Source organism: Triturus cristatus, chromosome 2_1, assembly GCF_964204655.1.
Source record: "Triturus cristatus chromosome 2_1, aTriCri1.1, whole genome shotgun sequence".
NCBI classification, from domain to species: domain Eukaryota; kingdom Metazoa; phylum Chordata; class Amphibia; order Caudata; family Salamandridae; genus Triturus; species Triturus cristatus.
Window position 1 is genome coordinate 307469730 of NC_140581.1, and position 12433 is coordinate 307482162.

At 44.4% G+C, this 12433-nt stretch overlaps 1 protein-coding gene across 3 annotated transcripts in view; it reads left to right on the forward strand.

The window, feature by feature from the left end:
- Nucleotides 1-12433, forward strand: part of FBXO4 (F-box protein 4) — a 164768-nt gene that overhangs the window by 134205 nt on the left and 18130 nt on the right. The gene's annotated exons all lie outside the window — the stretch shown is intronic.

A 12433-nucleotide genomic window follows, 5' to 3' on the forward strand; every position in this document is an offset into this window, starting at 1 on the left:
AATTGCCGGCCATACGAATGTCATGAGTTTGGTGATAATGGAAAATCCTATAGGAGATGCAAAGCGCATGAGAGGATCCTCTGCTGCCTTCTTCCTCTTTTGTTCCTTTCTTTTCCCAAACTTCAATGCATGCCTCTAATATTTGCCAGTGGAAATTTTTTTATTTCCAGCTGCTGGCAGCCACTTCCAATTCTAGGATACTGGTCAGTCGAGATAGACTTGTGTTGCTGCCTTGTCTCAGTGCTTTAAAGGCTGTCAGCAGAAGAAGGGGGGCCCAGATTCTATGTTGCAGCCATAATTAGATATAAGAAGATGAAAATGTGAGGGAGCCAGAGAATCGAGGGGAATTGTGTTGCTACCTTGTCTCAGTGCTTTAATGGCTGTCAGCAGAAGAAAGGGCCCCCAGATTCTATGTTGCAGCCATAATTAGATATAAGAAGATGAAAATGTGAGGGAGCCAGAGAATCGAGGGGAACACCTGCTAGAAGTGTCTGGCTAGGTCCCACCCAGATTGGACTGTAAGAGGACTTCCTGCAAAAACATAAATAACCTAATAGGTTTAAGGTTCTGAATTATGAATCAGGTTGAGAACCAACCATCAGGTATCACTGACCATCAATCAGCTATCATCCTATAGCCACTAGCTGATCCGCCTTTGTGTCAAAATGACTAAATGGTTATGGAGGGCCATTTCAGTGTGTTTCTCTCAAAACAGTATCAGAGTTTAACACATTATAAGCCGGACTCCATGTGTTGAGTACTTGGTGACCTCCCAAATTCTATATCAGAGCGTACCTGGCATGCTTTTGTCAAAAATGTGATAGTCTGATTTAAGTGTGGGAAGTTAGCTTTTCTATCTGGAGATGTATTTTTCCAAATTGTTTTTGTTGGTCTATTGTTGCATGTTTTTACACCATCTTCCTCATTGCTTCTTAGATGGCGATAATTTACAGTTTCTATCATCTGGTTCCCCTTCTTCCCGGTACCCTTTACGAGAGGGAGACCAACATATCAATGACCAATTAGAACTACCAAACTTGTTGTTGTCCACAAATCTATGAGTTGCACCAGACTAAAGCCCTATGTGGCTGAGGTTCATGCGCTGACTAGGGATGGACCTCGGCTCCTTAATGTAACGTGTTGCAATTGACTATTTAGAAGAATGCTTGCATGCTTTTCAGTCCTTTGTTCTGCTCTCCAGAGTTGTCTGTAGAATGGGAAATCGCCTCAGTGGCTTTCTGCTTCTTGGTTACATTGGCTGACTCCTCCAGATTTCCAGCAAGGGGAGTATGCTTTATGGACCTGACCTTCTGTCTCAGGAACGGGCCATTGTCTATAATTAGAAAGAGTGCTTAAGTCCTCTGTTTCATGGTTCTTTGGCATTAGCCTTCACCTATGTTAGTGCTTCTAGGATATAGATGTTGTTCTTCCCATGTAGGAAAACTGTACGTTCTTGGACCTCAGGGAGGACCAGGAAGGCATGCAAGGCCCTACCTTTTCAGATAGGCCTCCTAGCAACCAATCGGAATGACTTAAACCTATTCTGAATGGCAGACTGTTGGTCCCTCAGAATGGCTGAAATACAGAGTTCTTTCATCTATTCTGACCAATCAGAATTTACTACTGAGGAACCCTGAGGCGTAGCATCAGTTCCTCTTGAGTCTATCATTGTAGGGAGCCTTTCCTAGGAGTACAGTTATCACTATAAAGGTATTATCTAATCATACTGACCCCATTATAAACTTATCTCCTGAAACCCAGAACAAATAGATGTAAGGTTTGCATTTATAGTCATGGAATTTTGATTCTACTTAACGCCGCTCACTCTGTATCACACATTATATACAGCATTGTTTTTTCATCACTGTTATATTGTTCTGTTAAAGTGCCATGTATGTCACTTACTAATTCATCCGGAAGGTTGCTTTTGGTACTATCCAATAAAACCACTACACAAAGTGACTTTTGTGCATGCAGACCACAAACACAGTGAACAGTGTTAAAGACGTTTCTTACGAACACTAGCTTAGTTTATCAGCAGGCTATTTATACATATTATAAGTATCTCTTTCTGCCTAATATTAAGTCTGCAAGGAATCCCAGTTAAGGCTTTGTTTCATTCAGTTAAGACTTTCCTTAAATATTTAACTTTCTCTTCTGCATGCTTTCTCCTAATAATGTTCTAATTTCATGGTTCTTTTCTTTAATAAAAATGTTTAGAAACTTAATGTCCATTTCAAGGCCACTGCTGACCATGGTAATAGATGCAATGTGCCTCCTCCCAAAAATCCCCGCCCTCCCCCGGGAAGAAACTAGAGATTGCTGGTCTGGCTTTCTGTTATGCTCCTGCTATTGAGGCGTAAGTTTGGCCCATCTTGCTAAAGCTCTAATCTTACCGTTTCTGATTAAGACCCAGAACCTCCCCATCTTTGTATGTGCTGCATCTGCTGACAGGAATCCTAAGTAATAGTTTTCTCCTTTACTCCTTAATCAGACCTGGAAGGGCTTTGTTCTCTCAGCTTGGTTGACATTGAACTGCAGGTTCCCACCACGTGCTCCCATGCAGCCTATCCTATTTTTCATTGTCAGAACACTTATAGATATTATTTCTAGTCACCCTCTGAAGTCCAAACACTGGTTCTGATGAAAAACAGCTTAGTTTGGAAGTGGATAGGCAAGGGTTTCCATTTTACTCTTGAACAGTCTGCCAACCCAAATTAGATGTTTCGATGAGGCAGAGTAGATTGCAGGCTCGGATTATCACACTGCTTGCTTTTCTGCGACTGCCTCCTCCACACTTTCAATTAATTTTTCACTTTTAAACCTACATCATAAAATCCATGTGGTGCTATTGGACGATTCTGCCATTAGAAGATCAGGTTACTATTGTGGTCAAGAATAGCAGGTCTTAACTGAGGCTTACTGCCTCTGAAGGATCCTTGATCTTATTCAACACCGACTGAGGTCTAACCTTAAATGGCCCAAAAAAACTTTCTCTCATAAATAGTCATAGACTCTGAATAATCCTGCTCACTTGCGGGGATCCCAGAGTACTTTTGAACAGTATACATACACGGGTAACCAAAATATGTACCATAGTACTTTGTATATATTTGCTGCCTAAAGAAGGCTACATATGGCCAGATTTAATTGAATGTTCATTTTTATAAGAATCCAATTGCCTAGACATGCATCGCTATAAAAGGGTGACCATAGAACATCTTTCACATACCTTTTTCAAAGGAAAAGAATGTTATATAAGACATTGTTAACCATTGGGCTGCAAAATCTTGCATAGCAAATTGCAGCTGTGCCTTTAAGAACCTCACAGTACGCCCTGTATCCCATCATGCCTCACAGGTGACAGTTAGGTCAATTTAATTTTTCTGGCTCCTGGATACAGGATACTGGGGCTCTGAGCTCTGCCTTTTAGGTTAAATCATTTGGCAATCTTTTCAGACCTTATTTCTATAGTTTTCACTTAATGTCTTTTGTCTTTGAAGACAGCTTGACACCTTTTTCTGACAGGAAATGTTTCAGTTTTTCTGTCAAAAATGCCTTTACTCTTTGTGGAGTATCCTTTCTGTGAGAAAAAGAAGGCACAATCAGACCCCCACAGGCTCTGTATTAGGTGCCTTCCAGAATTTCACCCCCCCTCTGATTTCTGTACTCATTCTCAGTCCTTCTATAGAAGAAATTTGAAGGGTAGACAGAAAATCAGGTTACATGGAATGCAGCAAAGGAAGAAAGAACATGCTGCCTGATTTTCAAGAAGTCATGAGGAAGGTCAATCCTCCACTAGAGCTTATTATTTCTGCTCCAAGGACTCTCCTGGATGTAGGTCCAAGGAGAGGAGACACCAGAGGCAGAGACATCGCTCCCATTGGACGACGAGAAGCATGATGTCGGAATATAACGTTGAAGACCAGGCATGTACATACTTGCTGGGCGTCATCTGGTACGACATCAAGACACTCGATGGTGAAAGAATCCTGACGGTCGCTGTCGAGAACAGTCCACAAGGAGAACACTTCCGTCAACGGTAAAATCACCTCTGTTGATGTCAAGACGACCTCCAGCGATGACTAGTCTACCCCAGTCGAGGCTGGTTCTGTCAACGCCCACACCTATTCAGTCACCATTGAGGCCACCCCCTTCGATGTTGAGGCCACTTGAGTCAACAACAAAGTCACCCTAGTCAATAGTGACGCCACTTTTATCGACGTCAAAGCCATCACAGCCTTCAAAAGTGACATCTAGAGCAAACGCTTTGCCACCATCTATACAAAGATCTTCTAGATGGTCACAGAAGTCTCAAACAGACAGACATGCCATTCCAGGTTCTGATTACTCCCGAACATATTCCCAATCATGTCATATGCTGGAAATGGTACTTTATGGTACAAGTTCACCACCGAGAGCTACACCACCTTTTTTTTCTCACAGTTCAGTAATGCCACATAGGCTGTCACCTGGAATACCTCTGGCTTTCCCTTCTGTCCTCGCAAGAACACAGGACAGTCCACTTTTGAGTCCTCACTGTAGATCTAGATCCAGAAATCGATCTCCTAGAAGATCCAGAGAAAGATACCAGTCATCATCCTCTTGATCAAGAAGGTCTTGTACATGCCGTCACAGAAAGTCATGATCCCGACGCAGAACTGAGTCCCCTTCATGGACTATGACCTCGAGATCTTCTACTAGAGATTATGCTCTGACAGTCTCTAATACAAGGGTCTCTAATACAAGGGTGTCTCCAATTGACGATTTGATAACTTCTAATGAGGTGCGACAAAAGCTGAATATTCCAATGCCAGCTCCCACTGCTTGTACAGCTGTCATCTTTGAGACCCTACATCAAAGAACATCATCAATACTTCTCCTCCCCTTGGCCTCTGGTCCTCTTGTACCTGCAATGCATTTGTTCCTTACACCTGCATCTGTAGAAATTGCTCCATCTAGGCTATTGCAAAAGCACAAGCCTCCTGATCAAAATCCTTTCTTTCTCAGGGAAGATCCACCACTGTATTTGGTTATTCTGCCTACAGCAAGAAAGTCGCACATGGCAGCACCAGCTTGCTCAGTACCACCATATAAGGAGAGCAAAAAAATAGACTCAAAATGATTGATCGCTTTGGGTCTCCCTACAAACATTTACAGAAAAACTTCCTGAGGAAGACCGGCAAGACTTTCAGGAGGGCGTTAACGAAGGAATGCTAGTGTCAGATCATTGGTTCAGCTGCTGACATTTCAGATTTATCTGTCAATGGTTATTGCCATGGCATTTTCTGCTAGGAGATCCTCATAGCTTCGACTAACCGGTCTAAAACCAGAAGCGCAATCTAAAACACTCAAACTACCATTCTCAGGGAACATGCTGTTCGGATTTCACGCAGATGATGAAATGTCACGGATGAAGACTAAATTTGACACCTTAAAAGCTGTGGGCCTGGAAAAGAAAACATAATTTAAAAAGAAATACAGGCCTTATGCTAGGTGCTCCTATTACCAGAGGGTTCAACCCCCTTATTGGTCGCACCACAACCAGAAACACCAGCACAAACAGCCGTACCATCAGCGTAGATCCTCTAGAGCAGACGTCTTCAAACTTTTTTGCTCTGAGCCCCCCCTGAGCAGAATGTTTTGAAGTTGGGCCCCCCTTCCAAAACTATATGCAAGGATTTGGGGAGAGGGAGGGGTGATCAAAGGGGGCGGGGATCATGTCTTCATTTCAGGATTGCTTTTCTGTAGGTCGTAATCCACACTAAATGTGCAACAGCATCAAACAAGAATAACATTGACCCAAAACACTGCTACTCATAAGTGGGGTGCTGTGTGTCTCCGTGCACTCCATCTGCCACACTAATGAGGGCTGTAGCCCTGAGAAGCAGGAAATCTCCTCTTCTTTCACTCCTTCCCCACCATGTCTTACTTTCACTTCAATCTTGAAACAAGCCCAGTCTCTTTCTGAAAGAAAATCAGCTACTGCATGCTACCCACATTTTTTGCTCCAAGGGCACCATCTGTCCTAATGCTAGCAAGGAAAATGAGCCCCCATGCACCCTTTTTATTGTAAAAAATTAAAACGTGTGATGCAGTGTACCCCTGGGCAAAAGTGTCACTGCACCTGTTTTACTAATGACGGGTACAGACGTTTGTTAACAACATAGGTTCCCATCTCACACCATCCCTCTCATCTCTCTGATATCCAAATCAAGGTGTCTTCTCTGCACTAATGTTTCCTCTCCCTTAGGTTCATTGCTCCAAGGCTTCAAAGAAGCACTGGTACAGCAAGTATGCCCTGGCTCTCTAATACAACAGCCGCACCAATAATACCTACAGCTGTCCACTGTGCCTACTCAACAGGGCCATTTCTTCTAGGCCACATGCCCAAACAGGTTTTCTGCCACTTTGTGTAAAATCAGCAACAAAAAAGCACATTTACTCCTCCCACCTCCCCTGTTGCTTGGGCCCAGTTCTGTGCGCAACAATAGTGATTTGAGCCCTAATGCTGGTAAGAAAAATGCACCCCGTGTTCTTTTCAATAGTAAGACTGCCATAACTGGGTTCCAGTACCCACTCACAGTGGGTGGGAGGGGGTCCTGTGCTGTGAAACAGATAGTAGTGAACTAAAGAAGAAGTATGGCTTCTCACCAAGGCGCCTGGGACCTGAAAGAAATGGAAATGTGTGCAGTGGTTAATCACCAAATGTAAAGGCTGCTTTGGAGTCACTGTAGCTTTTTACTAAAGAAGTCAATCAGCTACATGGTGCATGGTGACTAACCTTTATTCTTTTTGAGATGTAATAGGTGTCCATTAAAAGGAGCTCACATTTTGTAATGGACAAATAAAAATAGATTTACATTTGAAATACAGTTTGAATGCTTATCACTGAAATGTGTTTTTTAAAGCACTTATTTTTCCTTAAACAGTATTTTGCAGCAGCCTGTTTTATTCAGTGTAATACAATTTTAAAATAATGGCATTCATAGTGCTTTCTGTCAGTGCTTTCGTAGCGTTATAAACAAATCACTATTCCTCATTGCACCAATCAGGATGTTATTCTGTGACTCTCTGTCTGGTCACGCACAAAGCCATCTGCAGTGATCACAATAGCCAACTGAGGTTTCATAAGGTAAAATAGCATTTTTCCCCTTGATTAGTTTAACTTGCATTTATTTTTTATTTCAGGTATGCACATGGTTTTATATGCAGTTACCCAAAGGTTAACGAAAAACAATAAAAGGGCTCTGAAAGTCCTGCACTGATCAATCAAAAGGAGGTCTGAGAGGCCTAAGGTGCCTCAGATGATCAACCATGTATTGCTATTCATGGTTAAAGGGCATAAAATATCAGGTTCATTTTGGTTCTTTAATTGTATGAAGTCCATGACAGCACAGGACCAACACCCAAGCATGCATTGCATATATGTACATTAGTAGAAGGGGAGTATTAAATAGTAGTGATTTCTAAAAATAGTAACGATGCAAGAACAGGAAATTCTACAGCCTGAAGTCTGTTGAATTTCAACCCAATGTTCTCTCTCTCTCTACCCCTCTCTGTAACTTTCTTGTGGTCTTGCATTTCCTCTAGATTTTTTATGCTCTCCTGGATCGCTCTTTCTAGGAACGTTTTCAGTCTTTCTCACTCTCGTTCTCATTCTCTTGTTCTTTTCCACACCCTCTTCCTTCTGAGTTCCTCCTCTGCTCATCATCCTGCAACCACATGGCACTTCCTCTCCCCTTTCAATCATGACTTATCCATAGCCCTATTCTGCCTTCTTTCTTTAGATCCACTCTTCTCATCCCATCACTAGAAACATCCTTAGCAACTTCTTTACTTTTCCTTCCTACACCACAGTCCCTTGTACTCATCTCCCCTCTTACTTTTCTCCACCTCACTTCTCCATTGCAAAATTAGTTTGCTCTCATCATCATATTCTCGCTCAAACCTCCACCACTTTGGCCTAGTGGGCCTTTGACAAAAAATCCTAGGGGAAGGTTTCTCCCAGGTGAGCTGCAACTGATATTTGCACAGAACAGACGTCTCACAAAGGTAGAATTTTGGACAGGCCAACTTGAGTGGAAGCATGTTACCAGATGGCCACCATGCTTCCTGCCAGCAGTTGGGTCTAAAATCAAAGGTAGTAGTACAGCCACAATATTATGTGGTACATTACCCCGCTCCATCTTTCAGACATGAAATGTTACTTCAAATGCAGTTGCAGCGTTGCACCTTCCAAAAGACACACTAAACAGCCAGAGTATAAGTACCATTTATGCATGTTTTCTCCCACACAACACATATACATCATTGGCAATAGCAATAGACGCTTACCTCAAAGACAGTACAGGTACTGCATGGGCAGCAGAAAGAGGAACCTAGGGCCCCCGCTGACACCAACAGTGTATGAAGGCTGGTGAGAGGGGCAGGGTTATGCCATGAGGATCATCCCGGCATTAAAGTCTGTGTTTGAAGATAGGGTTAGTGCAGAAGTCTGCTTTGAGGTCCCCAGCAATATATGCCGAAGAGGAGAGTTGGGGTGGATGCCAGCTCACAGTGTTGGGTAAGTGGTCTCCTGCTGATGCTTCTGTCATCTCCCAGAGCTCCTCTGTCTTCCCTAAGTGTTGATCTGCAAACCACACAGCCCATTACATTTTTGTTCAGGACACTAGGAGACCATCAGCCACCTGGGAAGTGTGGTGGTAAATCCCATCAGAGAAAACCAAAGAAGGCTGTAAGATGGCAGATAGTCACGCTGGGAAAGGCAGTCAGGGTGTGAAGGTTACGAGGCTCACAGAAAGCAAAAAGGAAGGAGCTAAAACATAGTGTGTTAGGAGTTGAACAGAGGCCAGAATATGTAAAAGGCCAGGATGTCACGATAGTCCCACATGTACTATGAAGACCAGGGTACAAACTCCATCAAAATCTATGGAATCCTTCTTTGTCATTTAACAAATATAATATTGTGTTCTACGTAGTGATTACTACAGCAGATTTAGCAAAAAGTAGAAAAGTACTATGTGGAATGTTTGAGTTAATCTCAACCAGTAGTAATTAATCAGGACACCATTCCAATGCATGATTGTTTTTCCCACCATACCACCCCAGACAGAAACAAGCAAATTAACCTTGGCCCTGCTTCTATAGGAATAGTCTGTAGGAGAGTAGGATCTGCTTCTTATAGTTACCACCACTTTTTGCTGATGTTTCACTGTTTTTCGACTTTAGTCTGGCTGGGGCCCTGCTAACCAGGACCCCAGCCTAGCTGCTTCCTCTTTAAATTGATTACCAGTACTTTAGGTACACTCCAGATTGGATTCTGGGGTACCCATATAAGTCCCTAGTATATGGTATACTATGTACCCAGGGCATAGGTACCCCAGAGGCCTACCAGGGGCTGCAGCATGTATTATGCCACCCCTGGGAAGTCTTCCAAAATGACACCACAGGTCTGCTACTGCAGCCTGGGTAAGGTGGTGCATGCACCCCTTACTGAGATATAGGTTCACTATATCTCTCCATATCACTGCACATGTAACCCTATCAGTCACCCCTATGGCAGGCCTTAAAAATCCTGAAGACAGGGTGCTGGGTTTCATGTGAGAGGGTGCCCATGCATGAACAGAGCCCCTCTGCAGCTGTCAGAACCTTTATTCCGGGGTTGTTTGTGATGCAGCCAGACCATATACTCTTAAGTGCATTATAACCAAACGGTAAATGCTAACTTTGGAATAGCTGCATGGAAACATGTCGTGTTTGGTGTCAAACACCTTAGAATCATACCTCCACACCAATAACTGGTGTGGGAGTATGATCCCACCCTTCTAGAGGGAGAGACATGACAGCACCGGTATACCTGGTACCAGCTAACAGAGCCCTGGCATCACAAAATGGATGCTGCCGGCAACAGACACGAGTCTGCCTTCCTGCTGCTAGGCGAAACTCCGGCAGGGGAGGCCTGTACAATTGGTTTCCTGTCACAGGGGGGTGTCACCACCTCCCAGACAGGCTTTAGTGTATTGGGACTGGGTGGGTGCACCCCAAGAGTGCGTTGAAGTCTGCACTGGGGCACATTTGGTGTCCCTGTGCATAGTCTAGCTCCAACCGGTTGCAGGGGCTACCAGCCCCTGCCCTGGCGCAAAACTGGACAAAGGAAATGGGTGTAGCCACCCCTCTTTCCTGACCCTCCTATAGGTGGGTCCCTAGAGTTTGTCCCACCCCTTCCTTGGGTATAAGATAGGAACCCCTGGCTACAGGACTTTAGATTACAGCTGGACGAAACTCTGATACATACTCCTGGAACTGCGACAATCTACAAGGCGCTAGATGACTGAAGAATCTCTCTTGGAGTAAAGGAGTTACTCCCCTGCAAGGCAGGCACCTAAGACGCATCTGACCGGTTTGCATCTCCGAAGCTCCCGCAGGACTCCGAAGAATTTGCAGCACAGGAGGTGGGTTCCCAGACTTCCCAGAGGCCGACCCGAGCTCCCAGCAATGCTGAGACCCGTAGCCCTCGTGGGGACCGTGGAACCGGAACGCCTGGACACCGAGCTCATTTACAAGTGCATATGCTTCTCGTCTATCCTTGAGGCTGTGCTTTGAGCTACTTGTAGTCCACACCCCGAGCAGTGTCTCCACCGAAGATTACTAGCCTACACTCACCGAGTGTCTCGTGGGCTGGTATTGTGTAATTCCTCTCGAGGTCCCTTCGCGATCCCTGGTCCGTCGACTGGTGGGTCCCTGTGAAGGCAACTCTAATTTTAATTGGGCTTCCCTGGTTGCTCCAGACGTGCCCTGACTCTCCATCACTTGGGGAGTCCCCAGGACCTTGCTGGTCCGCACCGAAGCATCTTTTCTCTTTCTGCGTGGGCTGCTGTTGCCAAGGCTTGTTGGGTTCAACCTGAGCACTGACACCGCAGCACTCGACATCCTTCGTGGGGCAGCTCGAATCCAGCTCCTGGTCGTCGTCGACGCCTCCTGGTCCTCGTGGCTGCAGAGTCAAGCTTCACCTCCTTGCACCTGAAACACCCGACATCGGTGGGCATTCGTCTGTCGTGCCCCTGGTCACTGGCAAGTGACCCAGACTTTGTCCCCTCTGCTTTCAGGTTCCTCTGATCTTCAATCCAGGCCTGGATCACACCGGACACTTTTCTTCTTCCCAGCAGCAGCACTTTGACATAAACTATAAATACCAACATACTTATACCTTACGGATTGTGAGTTCCATCTACTATCAGACCCAGTTTCTGTTGTGATATCTAGGAAATGTTATGTTCTATGTCCGGAAAGGAGGCAAGAGTTATTCTAGTTTAAAGCTTATTTACTACCAGAGTGGCCGTATTTACTTCATGCTTGAAATAAAGCGTCTTGAACGTGGAATGTACCAACTAATCACCCTCATTTAAAATGTCTCCAAACGAGCTTCTAAAGAAAAAGCCTTAGATGCCATAGCAACTCTCACCGAATGTGCCCCAAAGACGGACTTGTCAATTCCTGCTTCTTGCATGACCCCTTTCACTCGTCGGTCAATAGAAGGGGAAGAGACCGCTTTAGATGGTTTACGCAAAGCAATTAGGAGTTGCCGCTCCCTGGCTGGGCAAGTGTCCTCCGTCATTGCCTCATAGACTTTGAGGCATCTGATTACACATAATTTTGACACTGCTGCAAACTCAGGATAAGACACAATTTTGGAATTACATTTCATCTTCATAGAAATATGGAAAGTGAACAACGTCTGGGGTGAAAATCCTACCAATATCCAGAGCTCGCTCAATCGAGACTCGTTTACAGGATAATAGACATAGCAACGTTGCCAACTTACCTGACAGTTGTTTCCTCGAAAGATACTTATTATGTGGCCACGAAAGACAAAGGTCGAGTACCTTAGTGGCATTCCAGAGAGAGTAATATCTGGGTTCAGAAAGCACTGACAATCTCACATCCCTCTTCAATTTCCTCATCATGGGATGCTCTCCCACCGGAAAAACCCTCTATGGGAAGATGACTTGCCAATATGGCAGAGCGAAAAGTATTTACTGACCTGTATTTCATACCTAAGGGAACAAATGTTTCAGGATGGGGACTACTCCTGAATTCACTAGATCAGTATCCCTTTGCACACACCAACGTAACTTAAATTGCTTATTTCTCCCATCTGCCCATTCCTGGGATAATAGGTGTTGAACTTTTTCTGAAAGTCCTTGTACTTTCAATCAAGACCTGTAATCCTCCAGGCTATGAGAGGTAACCTCTCCTCCAGACCATGTGATGGGGATTCCCAAGGGTATTCCAAAAGATATCCTTTCTCCAGGGTAGACAGATTGGAAAACTCCAAGAAAGTTCCATCATCACTGGAAACCATACTTGCAATCTCCAAAGAGGCGTGGTCAGCACCAGATTTGCCTTCTGTCGATGGACCTCCACTACCATC